A 21,617-nucleotide genomic window follows, 5' to 3' on the forward strand; every position below is an offset into this window, starting at 1 on the left:
GGCAGTTTCCGGAGTTGGTCAGGGTGACTTTCTTTGAATGAACACTCTTTGAACTCAGGAAGCAGGTAGGTGGAGGAAGGAATGTCGCTATCAAGGTATGATTAGCATACCTTGGAGCAATGGGTCACAAAGGTTACATTCCCAAGCCTCAACCTAAAGGCCTAGAATTTTGTTACTTCTTCAGTGTCAATGTTTTCTATGGCAGCTTCTGTACCTGAGATTCTCTCTTCCATCTCTTGGCAATGCATGCATCTATGACTCCTGGTCTCTTTCCTAGGTTTTCTATCTCCAGGGTTGTCTCCCTTTGTAATTTCTTTATTGTTTCTATTTCCATTTTTTAATCCTGGATGGTTTTGTTCAGTTCCTTCACCTGTTTCATTGTGTTTTCCTGTAATTCTTTAAGATATTTTTGTGTTTCCTTACCAAGGGCTTCTAGCTATTTACTTGTGTTCTCCTATATTTCTTTAAGGGAGTTATACATGTCCTTCTTACAGTTCTCTATCATCATCATGAAATGTGATTTTAAATCATAGTCTTGCTTTTCTAGTGTGTTGGGGTATCCAAGGCTAGCTGTGGTGGGAGAACTGGGTTCCAATGATGTCAAGTAGATTTGGTTTCTGCTGCTTATTTTCATGCCCTTGCCTCTTGCCATCCGGCTATCTCTGGTGTTAACTGGTCTTGCTTTCTCTGACTAGAGCTTGTCCTTTTTTCCAGCCTGTGTCTCAGTACTCTCTGAGACACAGTTCTGACTGGGAGAAATTTGGGTAAGGAGAGCTGTGGCACAGGGTCAGCTCTAGAGTACAGATGGAAACAGGAAAGATCCTGTCTCTGGCTGTTCCTTGGTTCCTGTGTCCTGATGGCTCTGGGTAGGTCCATCTTGGGCCAGGAATTTGAGCAAAAGTGGTGGTCTTAGCTGTGCTCACAGGCATGTTGGCACTGCTGGGAGGCCAGGTCTTTCCCAACAGTTTTTGTGTATGGAGCACTGTGGCATAGAATTCTTGGCTTAGGGTTTTAAGGGTTATTGATTCTTATTTATGCTCATTGGCTGTTTGCCTGCATATATGTTTGTGCCCATGTGTATGTAGGGGAAAGGGCATATCCTCTGGAACTGGAGTTACAGACAGTTGTTAGCTGTCATGTGGGTGCTGGAATCAAGCACAGTTTCTCTTGAATAGAAGGCAGTGCTTTTGGTTGTTGGGCCATTCTTCCAGCCCCCAACTCTCAGATCTTGCTGACATCCAATTTTCAGTTTTTGCAGTTTGCTTCCTCAATGTCTGCTGCCTCCCATGTCAGTTTCTCCTATCTTTCTTTGGATGTAGATCACACTTTTCCTCTGTTGTTTTTCTGCTCTCTGTTCTCAGAATCTACCTACACATTTTTTTTACTTTGACAAGTTTCTTGCTACTGCCAACTATTTAACCATCTTAATAACACACTGATATCTAAGTGAGCATGGGAAGGTAATCAATACCTTTAAGCTTCAGAGTCTGTGAACTTTCTCTGCCACTTATTTTAAGGGCTTTACTATAACATCGGTCTTGTGGCTACACCCTGATTTCTCAAAAACCTCTTTCTCAACAATTATCATCCTCCATTTGAAACCAAAGGACCTGCAGAAATCCACACATTGATACACTTCCTGTTTGGAGGGAAGAACACACAAAGTGAATGGCCATGCCAGCTGAAAGAAGATCATCCACCGTTACAGTGGTGCCTTTCAGGATGGCTAGCAGGCAGGTTATTCCTCAGAATAGATTTTGAGGGACAACAGATTAAGGAATTGATCAAGAAATAAACCTCTGCCAGGCGTGGTGGTGCATGCCTTTAAACTCAGCACTTGGGAGGCAGAGGCAGGAGGATTTCTGAGTTCAAGGTCAAAAAAAAAAAAAAAAAAAAAAAAAAAAAAAAAAGAAGGAAAGAAAGAAAGAAAGAAAGAAAGAAAGAAAGAAGCCTCTAACAGATTCAAGAATGCTAATTTAAATTTTAGTTTTTTTGGTTTGTTCAAGAAAGTTTTCTAGTCTAAGGACAAAGTACTAAGTCCAGTATCCATTTCTTTGGTAGCTGCTGCTTCTTCTTCTTCCTTCTTCTTCCTTCTTCTTCCTTCTTCTTCCTTCTTCCTTCTTCTTCTTCTTCTTCTTCTTCTTCTTCTTCTTCTTCTTCTTCTTCTTCTTCTTCTTCTTCTTCTTCTTCTTCTTGTTTTTTTTTGTTGTTATTGTTTTGTTTCTTTTTTCATTTGTTTGTTTTTTCAAGACAGGGTTTCTCTGTGTAGACCTGGCTGTCCTGGAACTCATTCTGTAGACCAGGCTGGTCTCGAACTTAGAAATCCACCTGCCTCTGCCTCCCAAGTGCTGGGATTAAAGGCGTGTGCCACCACACCCAGCTTCTGTTGTAGCTTCTTAACCCTATGGTTTGAAGGTATTTCATTTCCCCCAACAAAGTAAATTCTTTCTTTCTCTTTCTCTCTCTCCCTGTGTGTGTGTGTGTGTGTGTGTGTGTGTGTGTATGTGTGTATCATAGGAGGACATCTGGTGTACTATTCCATCACTTTGTCTTACTCCCTTGAGAGAGTTTCTCTCACTGAACCTAGAGTGTGCAAGTTTTGAGCCAGGCCAATTGCCTAATTAGCCCCAAAGGTCTTCCTGGCTTCTCCCTGATACACAATCCTCAAAGCTGGGTTTACCAGAGTGTTGCCTGTCCATTCCTGGCCTTTTTTGGGGGGAGTTATGAGTCCAAATCAGTTCCTTATGTTTATAATAAGTATTCATAGTCACTAAGCCACCCCCACAGCTCCAGTTAAAGTACACTCACTCTAGTCTCTGGGTCTTTTATTTTGTTACATCAGTATTTCCTACTCTAAAATGAATACTCAGATCCTCACAAAATCATAACTGAGCAGGTTGGAGAAATGCAGTTAGATTATATGTAGTTGGAAGATCTTGTTTGATAATTGAACCTATCGCTTGATAAGGAGAAAAGAAAAAGCTGCCTGAGCTATGACAGCAAATAGACAGAATGAAGCTCCAGTAGGCAACTCACTGCCAAATCCCCTTAGTCCCTGCAATTCATGTCTCTCTATACTCAGCCCTACTTTTCTAGGTAGTCTGGTTTCTGTTAGATCTAGGACTACTAAAGCTCCAAATACATGTTAACAGACTTTTGGATGAATTAATTTTTAGAGACTTCCTAAAGGTAGACTCAGTAAGAGGCAAAATGTTATCTGTAGAATCTGGCAATTTGATATTAATAGTTATCAACTTGGATACTTTTGAGACCACCACGAATAACATATTTTGAGTTCAGCACACATACAAATTTGAATGTACATCAAAAATCAAATATGCCATCTGATACAGCTGTCTTTGCTATACAGGAAGTGTAATTGATGCTTCAATCAATATAACATATGCCAGAATTTAGGATATCTTGCTTCTGTTAACTTGTGAATAGATATTTTTATGAGATATTTTAAATTAAAACCTTAAGCTTAAGCTTCATTTTCTGCCTAGAAAGTCACTGTTTTTATTTTTGTTATTGGGGTTGATATCAGAAGCCTTCCTGTGGTCCCAATTGAGTATGTGCTTTTAAAGATCATGTTACTAACCTTGAATAGTAATTTTATGAACAGTTAAAATTTATTGTTAATAGGAGGTCCAAGAATTTGGAAGGAAGGGAGAAGAAAACCTGGTAGTTACAAAGCATTTGCCTCTTAGACTCATGAGAAAGGGAACATATGCTCATCCATTCTTGAGACTATCCTGATGTGGCTTCCAGAAAGGCATTGACTCACATGCCATAAAAGCATATTGCAAAGTGCTTATCCTCCAGTGTCCTGCATTGGTACTAGAATAAATTGCCTGCAGCTTCCCAAAACATTTGAAATTTACAGATTTCTTTAGAAACCATGAAGAAATAGCAAAACTAGAAGTCACATCAAAAGATCTTGAATGCATTACTTATAGAAGGTTAAGGCTTAAGGTTAATATCCTATCTTTAGAAGGTTGCTACAACAACTTGTTTAGTTTAGTAATTCTGCTTCTCCTATTGCAAATTGTGTTTAAATTCTTATAGTGCATATTCAGAAATGAAGGGGTCATTCTGCTCAAAATATTTTATTTGATTCTTACTTCAGTGGCATTTTATAAATGATGGGCAGGCACACTGCAAGGCAAATAGTAAAACTTGGAATTGCCCTCTGTATATCTTCAACAGCCCTAACATGGTAAGATTCAGTCTACCACACAAGTCACTGAGTGTGGGTAGGTAAAGTGGTGTTCATGTGAAGCAGTATGAGCTGGTTCCAGTTATAGCTCTGCTGGCACCCAAAAGGGGATTTCAGATGACAAATGGAAGCAGTGCATATGGGAAGTGAGATTCAGTATCTGAAGGTATAGGTTTCTCTCCCTGCACCCATGTTGAAATCATGTGAAGGAACACACAATTGTGTCCCCATTTCAGTTAGGCTTTCCCTCATAAAATTAATGCATTTAACCATCATGCAGGGGTCTGAATTAAAACTGCATCCCAAAGAAAACTACAAAGGGCTTTACACTCTACATCTGCCAGATGAATGAATGCCTTTAGGGAGAAAGAACTCTGCCAGACCAGGAACAGGTAGTAATCCTATATTCCACAAAAATCTCATTTTCTTTTCTGTTTCAACAGTGGGGAATCCTCATCAACCCCATTTTCCTAGCCTGGGAGTTGAACAAAAACATCTCTATAAAAAACACCAGGCCCCGAAATCCTTTGTCCTAGGAAAGATTTAGCTCTATAGCCAAATATGCATGTGCTCTAGCTTTTGACTCTTGGCTTTCTATAAATTGTAAGATGGTGGTAGGCAATGCATAGAAATTAGAACTGATCCTATGATTTGGCCCAACTCTAAAGATACCTGTTTTCTTTTGCTAATTTATGCTACATAATTTCTGTTTAGAATAAACTAAAACCTAAGGTGGTGGGATTATGGGTTTGAACCCACTGTGACACCTTCAAGTCTACTAATTGTTTCACCTAAGAATGAACTAAGAAACTCTCAGAATCTCTTTTTTTTTTCCCACTGAAAACACAGGACACAAAATTCCCCAGAGTTGGAGAGATGCTTAAAGTGATGGTATAGTACATAACAGAACTAGTTTTAAAATGTTGGAGACAACATATACAGAAAGGTAATTAATTGCACAGGAAGTTGCATGTGACTACTGCTCAAGAAAAGCTGGCTGGCATGTATGTAACAATAGAAGAAGAAAGTGTCTAATGGATGAAAGAAGCTCAGATACCCCAAGTCTTAAATAGTGATCTCTGTTTCCCAAATGTTTCTTGGGTCTGTTTAGATGGACCGTTGAAGAGAGCATCCACAGGCCAAAAGAGGCGGGAGGTGCTCAGAGCAAGTCTACCATGAAATCCTTCAGATCTTTTTTATGGGTGGGAGTTGTGAAATGCTTTTTGCATCTATAATTAGGGAATGGAGTGGAGCAGATGGCTATGGTGCAGTTATAATTAAAGTATAATGCACAGTAAAATCACCTTGTGCAGCCAATGATGCATCCAAGCCAGAAATATTAACTCTCTTTGAAAGTGCTTTTAAGCTGTTTCTTTGGGCTGCAGGGAAAAGTTATTGCATCATGACACCGATTTCACATGCTCTTTTTTGTACCAGAAGTTCTCTCTGCAAAATTCGGATTGTCCTATACCAAATTAAATAGCTCGCTGAGTCTCCTTAATAAGGAGCACTATTGTTAAAACAGAGGCGCATGCTCCATTTAACAGCACAGAGCTGGTGTGCTGCAATAGATACCCATCTGGATTACCAATTCTAGTACAACTTGTCAGGTGCATGTGCAAACGATCAAATGTAAAGAATCCATGGGCCGATTGTTAAGCTGAAAAGCAGTCATGTAGTGCCATACACACTTACTGGGTTCTAAAATGGCAACTGTCCCGTTTTTTGTTTGTTTGTTTGTTTGTTTGTTTTTTGCTAATTAAGAAATAATAAGGTAATGGGACCAGCATGATGCTGTCAGAGGGCAGCTTATGCTAGTCAGCCCCTTCTCTGTGCCCGTCTTCCTTTACGTTTAAAGAGGCAAAGGGGGACTACAGGACAACTTGAGCCTTTCTGTGTCCTTGTTGCTCATGCTCTTGTCCTCCCCCACCTTTTCCCCTCCCCCTTGCCTCTGTCTTCCTCCTACAACTCCTGCCACTCATCTCTCTCCTCCTTTGAGGTTTGTATTTGAGTAGTTTCCATAACTATAATTATTGAATGATCACGAGGAGCATGGGATTTCTTTTTTTCTTAACATCTGCTCTATTTTGCTCATCAAAGAAGGAGAGAACCTTCCACAGAACCCACTAGACTCCGCACAAGTGCCACATGTGCTTTTACTTCAATAAAATTCTTGGAATTTTATTGTCATGGGTGCTGTCATGGGTCCAAAGAATTTCAGTTCTCTAGTCATAGATCTTATTTTTCTGGTTTATCATATTACATGTATCTATTCTCCACTTTAGTACATAAAATTCACTTTGTCCCTTAAAGAAAAATTATCTACACTGGCACTCTAGGTCCCAGCACACTTCTGTAAAAGAAGTAGTTTCTATCATACTATCTGTCTTAGTCAGGGTTTCTATTCTTGCACAAACATCATGACCAAGAAGCAAGTTGGGGAGGAAAGGGTTTATTTAGCTTACACTTCCACATTGCTGTTCATCACCAAGGAAGTCAGGACTGGAACTCAAGCAGGTCAGGAAGCAGGAGCTGATGCAGAGGCCATGGAGGGGTGTTCTTACTGGCTTGCTTCCCGATGGCTTGCTCAGCCTGCTCTCTTATAGAATTAAGATTACCAGCCCAGAGATGGCACCACCCACAATGGAACCTCCCCCCTTGATCACTAATTGAGAAAATGCCTTACAGCTGGATCTCTTGGAGGCATTTCCCTGCTACACACACTCCAGTGAAGTTTGCTTGGCAGGCCGAGAAGCCTGGAAGCACTTACGAGGCAAAGAGTTTCATAGAAACTCACCTCCTAGAGCTTTGGCATTCTCATTAACCCGTATACTCATACCCTATCCCCGAGTTAGTCTGGTGTATGGATCCATGTGCTCTCTTTTAGTATTATTTTATTATAAGTGCCTTTTAAGATTGAATTCTGATATAGTTAAGTCTCCCACCAGTGTTCCAATGTGCCAGAAGCCGAGGAGCTTGGAATCCAGTAGAAATGCAGTAAGGAAGTTACCTATTCAGTAACTAAATAAGCATTACAAAAGACAGAGCCAAAGCAGCTCAAGGCTGTTTTGCAGAGTGTTTACCATGAAAGAGTCAGGGAATCCCACTGAGATAGAAATCTTCAGTACAGGCTACATTGCAGATTAGAAGCAAGTTGGTGAATTCTTCTGACAAATGGAGATTCTCCACAGATACTTAAAAGTTACAAGAAGTTATCAGGGCCCAGGAAAGAGGGGGGTTGTGGTATTGCAGTATTCATGAGAAGGTCTGCTAAAGTAGAACCCCTGGTGATGGGTTTAACAATAGACTAGCTTTATACCTGGCTCACTTCTTAGTGGCAGCAGCCTGGTCCCCATCTTCTTTTGATGTATACATCTCTTTTGTTTTATGTAACTTGGTGGATTGTATCTTGTCTGGTTTCTTGCTATTCTGCTGTATAAAAAGTTTGATGCTCAACCTGACGAAATACATTCAGATTCTACACAACCTCTTGTGTGCGTCTGTCTGTCATTCCCACCAACTCCTTGCCCATCTGCACCCAGAGACCCATCCACGCAGACAAAGGGACCCAGAGGGTCTACAACATTTCCCCAACTGAAGCTCCTTTCTCTGTGATAACTCCAGCTTGTGTCAAGTTGACACAAAACTAGCCAGTACATTGATCCCTTGTCAACCTGATACACAAACACATCACTAGTACGCCTCAACCCTTAGTTTCTTATTCATCCCCAAGATCTAAANAACTTTAAAAGTCCCACAGTCTTTACCTATTAAAAGTTCAATCCTTTAAAAATATCCAGTATCTTTTAAAATTCAAAGTACTTTAAAATTCAAAGCCTCTTAACTGTGGGCTTCACTAAAAAACTTCCTTCAAGAGGGAAAAATATCAGGGCACAGTCACAATCAAAAGCAAAAATCAATCTCCAACAGTCCAATGTCTGGGATCCAACTCATGATCTTCTGGGCTCCTCCAAGGGCTTGGGTCACTTCTCCAGCTATGCCCTTTGTAGCACACACTTTGTCTTCCAGGTTCCAGCCGCTTGTACTCCACTGCTGCTGCTGTTCTTGGTAGTCATCTCATAGTACTGGCATCTCTAAAATGCTGCTGTCTTCCACTGTAACTTGGCTTCAACAATAACCTCTCATAGGCTCTCTTCATGGTGCCAAGCCTCAACTCCTTTGCATGACCCCTTCAGTCCTGGGCCATCAATTGCAACTGAGGCTGCACCTTCACAGTGCCGAGCCTTGGCTGCTCTGTGTGACCCCTTCATGCCTTCAAACTAGTACCACCTGGGTAACTCTTACATATTACTAAGTCCAGGCACAGCACAAGATACAACCTTGGCTATCTCTGGAACACAGCCTCTGTGCTCTCAGAAAACACTTCCCAGAAGATGTCACCTCAATGTTGTTGGTCTCTTCTTAATCACTGACAATTTCTTAGCTCCAGCTAACCAACATCAATAGTCCCAGCAATGCAAAGGTTTTGCTTTAGTAGTTCTGGTATCTTGTTAATCACAGCCCATTCTTCAGCCTCAGCTAACCAGAACCGTAGAATAATCAAACTCCAGAATAGCAATGGCCCTGAAAAGAGTCTTTAATTTTCCCTCTGAAATTTCACAAGCCAGGCCTCCATATTCTGTACTGTTCTCAACATTATCTTCCAAGCTCCTATACCACATCTGACAGAGCTCTTAACACCGAATGGATCTTCTAGCCCAAAGTTCCAATGTCCTCCCACAGTCCTCCCTAAAATATTCTCAGGTTGTCACAGGAATACCCCACTATGCTGGTACCAATTTGTCTTAGTCAGGGTTTCTATTCCTGCACAAACATCATGACCAAGAAGCAAGTTGNGGTCCAAGTCCAGCAGGCCTTACCCAGCAATTCTGTGTTAGTGGGGGTAGGTGGACAATGGCAAGTGTAAGGTCTGTTTACCTATGGGGCTTCAATGTAAGCTGGGTGTCTTAGTCAGGGTTTCTATTCCTGCACAAACATCATGACCAAGAAGCAAGTTGGGGAGGAAAGGGTTTATTCAGCTTACACTTCCACATTGCTATTCACCACCAAGGAAGTCAGGACTGGAACTCAAGCAGATCAGGAAGTCGGAGCTGATGCAGAACCATGGAGGGATGTTCCTTACTGGCTTGCTTCCCCTGGCTTGCTCAGCCTGCTCTCTTATAGAATTAAGACTAGCAGCCCAGAGATGGCACCACCCACAATGGGACACCCCCCCCCCCTGATCACTCATTGAGAAAATGCCTTACAGCTGAATCTCGTAGAGGCATTTCCCCAACTGAAGCTCCTTTCTCTGTGATAACTCCAGCTTATGTCAAGTTGACACAAACCTAGCCAGTACATTAACCATTAGAAAAAAAAATAACACAAGTAAGAGTTGTTTTGCTTTCAATGATCAACCCCCAACATTAGCACTAGTCTAACATCTATTGATAACTCATCTCAAGAGCCTGGCAGCTGAATAATAGGGTAGCAGAACACTGGAAAGAGACAAGCCCACTTTCCTCCAAAAAAGAATTCCTAATAAACCTGGGTGATGTCACACAGTTCAGGGAAGAGATCTCTACCTCCCTGGGCTGTCCTTGGATGTCATTTTACCTCTCTGAGTTTCTACTTCTTCATCTGTAAAATAATGAATGAAAACTGAGGCCTAAATGTCAAGGTGGGGAGAGGAATTAGAACGAAGAGCATAATGTTTAGAATTGAGGCCTTTACTAAGTTCAATCTCCTCTTTAGCTCTGTTGATCTAGATGTTGTCTGTCCATTCTGAGTCCCTCATTCTTCTTCTCTCCCTTCCTCATCTAAATTCTTACATAACCAATACATCTGAAGGTCTTGTTGGAACAAATTATAAAATAAAATGATGTCTGGCTAAGAAGAAGTTCTGGTGAATTAGGGAGAAATTTGTGACTCTTTAAACTTTGTTTAGAGACTTAGCTGAAGATGATGTCTTGACATTCCCATCTCAAGCTGCAAGTGCTAAGGGCCAAAATCCTAATAGTATGTTGGGACTGTTTGAGCTGATTGAATGGTAGGCGGTGAGATTAAGTACAATACGTAATTATGTTACCCGATTAGGGGGAAAATCAGGAGGAAAGTGAGAAAATGTCCTGCCATCATTATAGTGTTTAAAACTGCAAAATATTCATAACAAGTCTCAAGAGATTCTCCAATTTTCCTTGGAAGTAAATAAGCCCAGGTTTTACACACAGTTACCTAAGACTCAAAGAGGAGCACATCCTGAGCCACTCAAGAGGGAAATGGAAAGCCCTTTCTCATCTGCACATCTTTGTGGTCCCATTTCCTGTTTGCTCAGTCATGAGATGACCATACACAGAGAAGGGCTTTTCCCAGAGACTTTCCCTTATACTCTTAAGCTTTCCCTTCAGCGGGATAGATGCATTTTGAATTATGAGCCTAAACCCTTTCTGTTGCTGTTGTCAAAGTAACTCAGAAACAGGAAAAGTAACTCATATCTCACTCTGTAAAAATGTACAAGGTTGACATCATTGGGCACAGTGTTCTCATGCACCTTTTATATGTTGCAAACAGGCTCCATCACTTCTGGATATTTTTCTTGAATACCTAATATATGATATCTTGAGAATAAGAGTCTGAGATGCTGATTCACCTCACAACCAAGGAAGGCACTGAAGAATGGCATGTGTCATCATGCCTTCTTAGACTATAGCAGAAATAAGGGCAGTAGTTACTGTAAGACCTAGTGACATTTACAGAGTCTGAAGTACATTTCATGTTTTTCTTAAAACTTTGTATCAAATGTGAAAGTCTTGTGGTGTTCTCTGCTCTCAGAAGAGTGAGACAGGAGGATCATAAGCTCTTGTCCATTGAGACCCTGTACTACCCATCTGAGAGCAACAATTACACTAACAAAGTTCCAAAACAAATGACAAAAACCATTTAAGACAAGAAGAAAATGCTCCCTCAAATCTATTGTGGTAAATGGATCAAGAGGATTCAGGAACTTTTTGTAAGTCAAAACCATTTCAAAGATTTTTGAAAGCTTATTTTTGAGAGGTTAACTGGACACACAATGTGTATTTGTAAGATAGTATCCATTGTGACTTCTCTGTTGCTACAAATAATCAATCCTCTAATTATGAGAATTAAAAAATGTGGTTTACTACAGTAAAATGACTAAGAAGGCCTTTCGAAAACAAGCATGGAATAGTTAAAAATGATAATCTGTTGCTAGAATACAGAGCTATTTTCTACCACAAAGGTCAAAAGTAGCATGACATGTCTATGACTATAAAATGCCTATATATATATAGGGTATATGAATATATATATTTCATATACCCTTTGTCAAAATTCAAGAGAAAATGCCATTGGATACCAACAGCTACTTCAGGAGCACATGGTTTCCACCTTGGATATATGGTTCCTAGGGCAAGTACAATGTATATTTGATATCACAGCCTCACAAAACTCATAAAATGTTTGGTAGCACTTATTGTATGGTTAGCAAATATAACTCAGAGCTTCGTCTTGCTTCAAAGATAACGTAAATACATTTGGTGCTTAGATAAAAAGAGGATCTCAACTTGTTCAATACATAAAATTCTTGGGTTATGATATCAATGATAATCACTTTACCTATTAAAGGAAACCACTTATGAAGGTGATCAGATCTTAGTTATTGACTAGAACAGAGTTTATAATGTGCTGTTTCTGTGTGGGGGGCGTATATATATGTCCCTTAGTTATGGATCAAGGGGAATCTCTTATGAGCCTCTTGGCAATCTTAGGGTTGGACATAATAGAATAGCATAAGGCTGAAATGGTTTGAGAACTGGCTAGAGTCTTCAGCTCACTGCCTACATACTCCACTTGAGTAACAGAAAGGTGTTTTCCGTGTGGAATCTTGAGCACATGATAAACTGGGATTTCTGATCCCAGACTATCTCCTTCAATCAGAAAGAGAGTGGGGCATGACCACAACCAGATTAGAATACAATGGATCCTAATTTGACCAAACATACTGACTTAAAATTTGTATATATTTATAGCTTAGCTGTTCAGTGAATTCGATTTAGTTCATTTTGTTCCCTATTTCCAAAGAAATTTAATACAACAGTGACTTAGATACATTATCAATTATCACCATAAATTTTTGTCCCTGAGTTGTTTTATACTATTTATTCAGACTTTAAGGTATGGTGTAACCAAAATTGTTCCAATTCATTACTAAACCCCAAGCCTTCATTAACCTGGCATATTAGAATATCTTTACCTAAAAACACAGTTGTAGCATAGCTATAATAAAAGAAAAAGGGCAACTCCCACTTGAAGGGTCCTTATCTATAACTTTCTTCAGAGTGCCTCTCTTCTCCTAAGCCTCATGCTTAAGGTTATATTAAAATACCTTTAATAAAATCTCTAACTTGAATCAAAATGTGTGTTTTAAAGACATCCTAAATTTTCTGCTTCTTGGTCTGTTGAATAGTTTTCCTTCTGAGGCTTTCAACATCCATATAAATTTATTCATGCATTTCTTTGTATTTGATGGTAGGCAAGCACTCTATAGCTGAACAACCCTTAGCCCAGGAAGTAGTCATTGGAGGCAAATGCATGAGAAACTCTAGTTCAGGGAACAGGCATGGTATTTTCAGGTAACTACTTCTTTTTCCTTTGCTCCTTTTTTATATTATCTCATTGAGATATTGCTAGGATGGTTGATACCTCTGAGATTATATTTTCTGATTTAATAACTGCAGAAAAAAATCTCTGACAAAAGCCCTAGCTGTAAATGAGAAGTCACAGTGTTCTACATTGTCATTATTGCTTTTAAACTCCCTTAGGATGTCTTTCCTTACATAAATGGCAAATAACTTTCATGTAGCATGAGGAAAATAGCTACTCAAGTGTACCTAATTAAATGCCTTTCCCTTTTGGGAAATGGTAATATTTAATATCTTGGCAGCGTAATAAAGCACAATAAGCCACTCAAGTTATAACGTCACCAATAGGATGAGCATGCTTTGGGTACCTAATTCTTCCAAACTGAAAAATCTTTTATTTGCCCATGCAACAGAAAAGACAGGTCTCAGAAAGTATGTAAAACTAACAAAGTTAAGAAATAATTGAAAATTACAAGAATTATGAAGCTCTTGGAACTTCAATGATTTACATGGCTAGTCCTCAAGGCTATACAAATAGTAACAAACTACGGATGGGAAGAGACTCTGCTTGACCAAGCTGCCTACATACAAGTTGCGTATGCCCTGCCTACACATTATATAGGATGCCCCCACCCATCCACGCAACTCAAATGAGCGCTCAACAAAGTAGAGTGACTTTATCTCAACTTCCATTGAGACCTTCAGACTCCTTTAAGTGACCCCAATAAACTCATTGGTTCACTAAGTCAGAGTTGTACAACATCATTTATTGTTCTGCCTTACGTGTCCTATCTGGGATGAATAGATATTTGTTCATGCCTCCCCCAGAAATGTCACTAAATAGTGTGTCAATACCACCCACTAATGGCTTTTAACCATCTGTGTTCCTTTGGCATATATTACCCTGTGCTAATAGCACATGGGCAACTCTACCAGTGAAGGGTAACTGAGGACTTCCTTCCTTTGTCCTTTGTTTCATCCAGTGCAAGAAACCCAGTACAAAGGTTACATGTGAATGTACAGGTCTAACCTCCCTTGCTTGCCTTCATCTATGACTTTACTTCAGTGTCAGATTAGGAAGAAATAGCAGTTACTAGAATTTGACTTACAAAAGATGGGACACGGGGTCAGATATTGGGGTCAGCTCAGGTTTAGTCTAGTAATAGTAGCCCAGTACTGATCTTGATGAGCTAGAAGCACTCCAGGCCACATATGTTTTGGGGAAAGGGTAGGTCACACAGTGTCAGACACTGGAATGCCAGCTGCAGGAGAAAGGATGTGTCATCATCCACCTCCTCAGCCACTACCTACAGAAGGACAGACAATGTAACCCATTGACAAGGCAGATGAGGTCTTGTATGATTTGGATTGTTACCTAAATCCTATATCAAAGAGCTTTCTAACTGATCCTCCTACTCCCATTCCTGACTTATAAACAACCCAGCACCTTTACTTTCAAAATATATGAAGTGGATCCTGTCACACATCTGGTTAAAGCATTCCAAAACATTTCCACGAATCTTTGATTATGATCTTAGCCTGGTGTGTCCTGTCTCCTCAAGAAAGTCTTCCCAGTGTGCCTTCTTCCTTCAGTCACCTTGGCCCACGTGAACTTTCTGCTTTCAACCCACTAACCCAGCCCTGCCCTGCCTGACTCCACTCTCCCATCATGTTCTTTCTCCTACACGTCAGATGAATCCCTCTTTCTCATTCTCAAGTTCAGCTCTCTCTTGAGAAAGGCTAGAGAGGTGGCTCCGTGGTTAAGGGCTCTTCTAGAGGATGGGGATTCAGTTGCTAGCCCCTACTCAATAGGTCACAAGTGTGTCTGTAACTATCGGTCCTGGGGAGTTGACAGCATTTTCTGGCCTCTCTGGGTACCAGGCATGCATGTGGTACAGAGACAAAACACTAATACGCATAAAATAGAAATGAAAATAGAGTTATAAAAAGCACTTCCGAGCTATTTGATAAGAATTTCTCATGTCATTTTCTCCCTTCCCTCTCATTTCACATCATTTTTGTCTTCAGGTTCTGAGAATATTATGCTGATGTCATTGTATGTATTTACTTTGTCGCTGTCACTAAAATCTTCACATCTAATTTCTATTTTTATATATCTAGATTCTGGTTCCAGTCTCCCCTTTCTGCTTTCTGACTTAGTCATTGACAACATATTCATGTAATGGGTCACTGTCTGTCAGGACTCTGTTGATTTTGTTACTTTGGGGGAATGTTTTCTTCCTCACAAAGTTCACTATCCACAATTTCTAGAAGATGTTTTTGCTGGTGGATTGTCCAAATCAACCCTGAGATGTTGCAAGCTGCTGTTGGACATTTGACACATCCGTGTACATACTAAGGAAGCCCAGGCCTAGGCAAGTCTAACTTTCCAAGAAATAACAAACCGCTCCTGATAGCTGCAGTGGTCTGTGCCTGCAGCTGAGGCTGGTGTTCTAGGAGCTGGGGTGGGACTCAGAGACAGGCCTTCTTGTCATTCTAGTGAACAAATGTCATATGGTTTGTATCACATATGGATATGGCAGTGAACTAGGTGATGATCAGCATAAGTCAAGACCCCTTCAGTTCTGAGATGGCTCCAGATGAAACAACGTCAGTTTATAACTGCTTATGAATAATCAGAATAGGGGTGCTACTTCAACACCCCACCCCAACCTCAGAAAAGCTTATTTCTGATGCTTCTTTACCCCCAGGATAATCAATTTTTATTTTTTAGGGGTTTTGGGGTGTTTTTTGATGGTGGTGGTTTTTCTTTCTTGTTTGCTTTTTGAAACAGTGTCTTGCTTATCTCAGTTTAGCCTCAGACTCACTGTGTAGCTGAGGGTGACCTTAAGCATCTGGTTCTCCTGCCTCTACTTCCCAAGCACTGGGATGGCAGGCATGTACCACCACATTTCATTTATGAGGTATAGGAGATCAAACCCAGAGATTCATGTATACTCCATAAGCACTTTCCCATAATTTGAGCTTTGATTCCTATCCCGTCCTGTAGTTTAGATTATGATACCCAGTCACAGAGCAACAGGACAAAGAAAACAATCATTCCATTGAACTCTTCCCAAAATAAGTTAGGACAAGCACAAATCCCAAGGTAACTCCCTTCTAATATTTTCCTATTGAGCTACTCTCCAGATTCTCATGGTTACATCCTTACTGGAGCACATTTTCAAAACACTTTCAGATTATAAATCGGTGGCAGGGCACTTGCCTAACATATACAAAGTCCCAGTACTGATAAATAGATAAATATTAAAAGATAAATCTAGGAATGCCCAAATTGCTGCATATGTAGTTGGTCATCTTTGGTGGAAGGGTAGAGACAGTCTTTCTCCATATGTTTCACTTGACCTCAAGTGGAGAGTGGGAGAAGATTCCTGGTGATGTTGATTGGTTAGTGGACATATGGGTAACTGCCCAAACACTTGACTATGTTCTGGTCCTGCTAGACTCAGTAAATCTGGGTAAACTAGTTTACTTTTTGGTTGACTGATACTGTGGCATCATTATTCTTTGGAAGAACTAGAGTAGCTTCTGGTGATGTGCAGTTCTACACATAGGTTCACTTCACTGCTCCATAATCAACTTTCCAGTGTTACCACAAATTATTTAACCCAAAGACTATGTTTTGGCTTTTTTTTTTTCTGGTATATATGGTTTGGGCTTACTCTAGTGTATCAAGGTTTATATCTTGATTATTCCAGACAGGTTTTGTTTAGTTCCGTGCTGTTTCTCTTTCTACAGTGCACCTGAATCCTATTGTCACCCAGAATGTGTTAAATAGCCATGGGCTATGTTGTCTCCAGAACTCAGAACTGATGCTAGGTCTGTTTCCTTAACAGTGATAAGTAGTTCAAGGGTCTCTTTTCTTCTTCTTCAGAGGGCATATCCTACAAAGTCCTATCTCATGAATTTCTAAAGGTTTCACTATAGTTCCAGGTTATGAATTTCCCTAGGGCTTATCCTTTATACCACTGGTTCTCAACCCCATTGAAGATCGAACATCCCTTTCACAGGGGTCTTCTAAGACCATTGGAAAACACAGACACTTACATTATGATTTATAACAGTGGCAAAAATTACAGTTATGAAGTAGTAACAAAAATAATTTTATGGTTAGGTTCAGTACATCACAAAGAACTGTATTAAAGTGTCACAGGATCAGAAAGGTTAAGAACCACTCCTCTATTCTTTGAAGAATGTAGACCTATAGATGTCTTATCAAAAGTTCATGCATCAAAACCATCTATTGCTCATCATGGCTAATCAGCATGCTCTTGATGTGAAGTAACATCAATACACATGGTGTAACATCCTGTGGGCTAAATAAGCAACTCCTACATTTTAAATGTGCAATATAACAAAGAACAGAAAGAAGAGTTCATAGAACCCTCAGGTAAAACTATAAATAAGTTTTGTTACACGTCCCACGTGAGTGTTAATTAGTTATGATCCTCCTTTATTATAAGATTAAACAAAAGTACATTCCTCAAGCCAATGGCTCCATAAACCTGAAAACTTGTCTCTCTTCTCTGTCAAATAAAGAACAAAACACATACAAGCAAACAAAACAAAACAAAGAAAACAACTTCTCACAGAATTTGCACTCAGCTTAGGTATTATTAAATTGCTGAGTTAGGATGATAAAACCCTGTATATGGTCTCTGAGATCTATCTGATTTATTTGGAGGTCATATTGAGCCATCCAACAGAGACACAATAAGGGTGTCTCTATGCATCTGATCTACCCTTTTCAGCCATCATCACAGAGGAACTGACATCTACCATCATTAGAATATAGTAGTGCTTTTCAATTTCAACTCTAGAGGAATGAGAATGGGACAGATAATGCAGTTTCTGCATGGTCCTTTCCTGTATGAAGATCTTATTTTGAAAACCAAGATCCTAGTGTGGGTTTTACACTGCTAATTTTGTTATTCCAATAGAATATGCAGAAACTGGAAAAATGACCACTGGGTGGGCCTTCGGATACAATGAACTAGTTAGACTTTAGTCAACATTCTGTATATTGTCTTCAACTCAAACGGAAGTCCAGTCTCACCTTAGACCCTCTATATTAAATGTCATGCGTCAAGTAAAGCTACAAACAAGTATAATGACATAATTTGCATGATTCAGTACAAAAATGTAAAGAACCATGTTTAGAGATTTCATTTTTGTTAGCAATTGTAATTTTCTCTCTCTCTCTCTCTCTATATATATATATATATATATATATATATATATATATATATATATATCTTTCTAAGAGTAGATCCCAGTTCATGCCCTATTGGAGGCTTCCAGTTGCAAACTATAACCTTAGTTAAAGCATTATGAGAGAGTTTGGGAAAAATATTTTTGTAACATGATTTTACTGTTCTCTGGTGTGAACTTGTAGATGAGAACATTGTTTTACAATGTCAAGCTAAAAATGCCTCCTATTGAATTTTTTTTTCTAGAGACCAATAGATTATAGGTATGGAACATGAGCTCTAGCCAAGAATGAATCAAGGAATTGGGTGTTTATATTTATTAAAAAATGCTCAGTCTCACACAGTCCACTCACTTCTGTCTGGCTTTACATGTTAAGATGCACTCTTTGTTGATAGCCATTTATCACGTCCTTAAAAATGACATGTCTTGACTGGACATTTCTCCAGTGGATCAAACCAATTAGCTGTACCTCTCACTTTTCTTGCTTGTCATTATTATATTTACAGCTTTCTGCTATCTGGCAGGCAAAGACCACCATTTGATCCTTACTGTTTGAGAGTAGAAGAGTGCCACTCCCATGGATAGATAGGAAGAAGCCCATCTCTGTCCCTGTCTCATATTATTGGGCCTGACTTAAAGGAAAGAGGTAATATTGAAAGTCATAGTGATACTGCAGCCCTACCTTCCACATTCCTGATGGTTTTAATTACCCACCTTCTGACCTCCTTCCTACGCTCATTGGATCTCTTGACTTCACAGATCAATATTGGCATGTTCGGTTCACCTGGTTTCTTTATTCCATCTTTTCTATCTTCTAGCAAAAGTCATGAAATACAGCTTTACTCAAAATTGTTCATTATCTCCTTTAGACTTCTATAGGTAAGTTACCTGAACAGTTGGCTTCGCCTGTACATGGCAGTCCTTAGCAGGGTGTTTAAGTCCATGAGAAAATGCATCCATGTCAGTGATTTGTTTATTTCTTATTTTTCCGCCCCTTCCACGAAGTACCCTCAGTATGCAACTTTGGGGATTTTTTTTTTTTGATCTTCAGCTGGTACATACTACTAACTACCAGCAACTCTTTAGGTTGCTTTGCCTCCCTTTATTATGACTGAACTCTCCCTCTCCCTCTCCCTCTCCCTCTCCCTCTCCCTCTCCCTCTCCCTCTCCCTCTCCCTCTCCCTCTCCCTCTCCCTCTCCCTCTCCCTCTCCCTCCCCCTCCCCCCTTTTGGAAGTTAACCTTAGGTAGGAGGCTGGGACCCAAAGAGAAAACAAAGGCAGTCATAATATGGGGTACCCATTGCTTCATGCAAAGATACTTCTATGGCATCCTTCAGCCCGAGGAAGTCTTAGCATCGACAAGGGTAGAGTGATCCTCCTTAACAATCTCTGAGAGGTAGGAGATTCTGAACAGACAAGTATCTGCACTGAACTCAAATGTTTCTGTGACTTTAACCACTAGGTTCTCAGGCTGCAGCTTTGTTTTGTTTGGTTTTGTAAAGAGGCTCTTGAATCTTCATAAGTGATGAAGAGACCATTTGTCTCACATACTCAACCTTTAACAAACACACAGTCTCTCTCTCTCTCTCTCTCTCTCTCTCTCTCTCTCTCTCTCTCTCTCTCTCTCTCTCTGGTGTTACTATAGCTTAGTAATAATCATACAACCTTGTTTTACTTGTGTCTGAATTTAGAACTTATGAGAGTCTACCTCTCCAATAAATATCTTCCCAGGCCAATGTCAGTGGAATATATAGCAATTATGCTCCCCACTACAACTAGATCTACATTCTATCTATATTCCGTATACCTCAAGAAATATCCTACATATTTTTTGAAACAGATACTTACCATGTAGCCCTTGCTGGCTTGGAATTTTCAGAGAGTCAGGAGACCAACATGATTGGACATTGGTGGTGGGTGGTCCATCTTCTTCGAACACAAGCTCAAGGCCTTAGACTACTACAACCACTTAAATGTCTTCAACTGAAAAGATGAAAAATAATTTAGAAGCCTTACTACTTAGCTTGGAGATCAAAATATCATACACTGCAAGACTGAAGAAAGAGGTAACTTGAGAAACAACCACAGCAGTGACTGGCCCAAGTTCTTCTAATCTCAGAGATGTTAATTGTCTTTTCAATATTCAGGATGAGCAAGAAGCAATTGCCTGCCTTCTTATTTTAGCTGTTAGATTTGAATATGGAGATAATGCTGGAAAACACAAGAAGTTAGTACCTGATAACAGAAGAAATACTAAAAATACAGGAAAAGTTACATAGCCATTGATCAACCAGGATGGAAATAATCTGGATTTTACATCTGGTGTAAGAAAATTCACAAGTTGGTTCAAGAAGCAGTTGCTAAGGGAAGTTGAACAAGAGAGGGATTCCCTGTTTCTTTAGACAATCATATTCTTGGCTTTGACATGGGGAGTGCAATTCTTAATGAACCTGTTCAAGTTCTGTGGTTTCTACATATGGAAGCTCTCAGAGAGCTACAAACAAAATGTAACGAAGCCATAATAGTCATCAGATAATTGTTGTTGATCCAAAGACCACAGACTGGAGGAAGTTGAAAGATAAACAAATCAGGGTTTCAGTTTCTAACCTGGCTAGGATGATGGGAACAGTGTATCCTGGCATGTGTTTGGAAATCAAATATCACATTTTAAGGAAGGAATAGGAGTAGATGTTCTAGAGACTTACCACCACTACTTATTCCCCCTTTAATAAAATGTGGAAAAAGCAGGAAGCATAAAATATAAAACAAAACAAAACACAAACAGAACAAGCAAGCAAACAAAGAAAACCAGAAGAAATTAGCAGAGTTATTCCTGTAAACAAGAGCCAATAAGGAGTCATTGCATGGACTATCCCTGTAAGGATTCCGAGAATCATTTCCATCCCACATAAGTGCTTTATCAGTCCTTCCACCTTCGTGTGTTTGAACAGTGTGCACAGCCCAATTTCAAAATCAGCAGAGTTAACATTCTTGACTCTCAGCCCAAATGTGGGTGCACACCATGAGCTCATGCCTTCATTTGGAGGCTGGTATTTGTGGGGCTTAGGGTGTTGTAGGATCTGTGGATCAGAAAAAGACATGTGCTAGCCCCATTTATGAGGACTCTAAGATGTAAAATGTATGTGGAAGCATTTGGAACCTGGCCAGGGGTATGGCAGTGTGGTGGTGATGTTAGCGAAGCAGCTGTACTTTGAGTTCAGATTCCGGTTCCATTACTATCTGGAGAAACAGAATAATTAACACACACTCCCCAGCTTCCCCCCTCCCACACACACACACACTTTTCAAATGGTGAAAATATCACCAGTGGTTCTTTTTTTTTTTAATATTTTTATTACATATTTTCCTCAATTACATTTCCAATGCTATCCCAAAAGTCCCCCATAGCGCCCCCCCCACTTCCCTACCCACCCATTCCCATTCTTTTGGCCCTGGCATTCCCCTATATTGGGGCATATAAAGTTTGCAAGTCCAATGGGCCT

The 21,617-nt window shown here is 39.9% G+C and overlaps 1 pseudogene; it reads left to right on the plus strand.

Annotated features, from left to right (window-relative positions):
* LOC110312049 overlaps positions 1-20,650 on the plus strand; it is a 135,169-nt pseudogene extending 114,519 nt beyond the window's left edge.
* The last annotated feature ends 967 nt before the right edge of the window (positions 20,651-21,617 follow it).

This window comes from Mus caroli, chromosome 16 (genome assembly GCF_900094665.2).
Source record: "Mus caroli chromosome 16, CAROLI_EIJ_v1.1, whole genome shotgun sequence".
Taxonomy (NCBI): domain Eukaryota; kingdom Metazoa; phylum Chordata; class Mammalia; order Rodentia; family Muridae; genus Mus; species Mus caroli.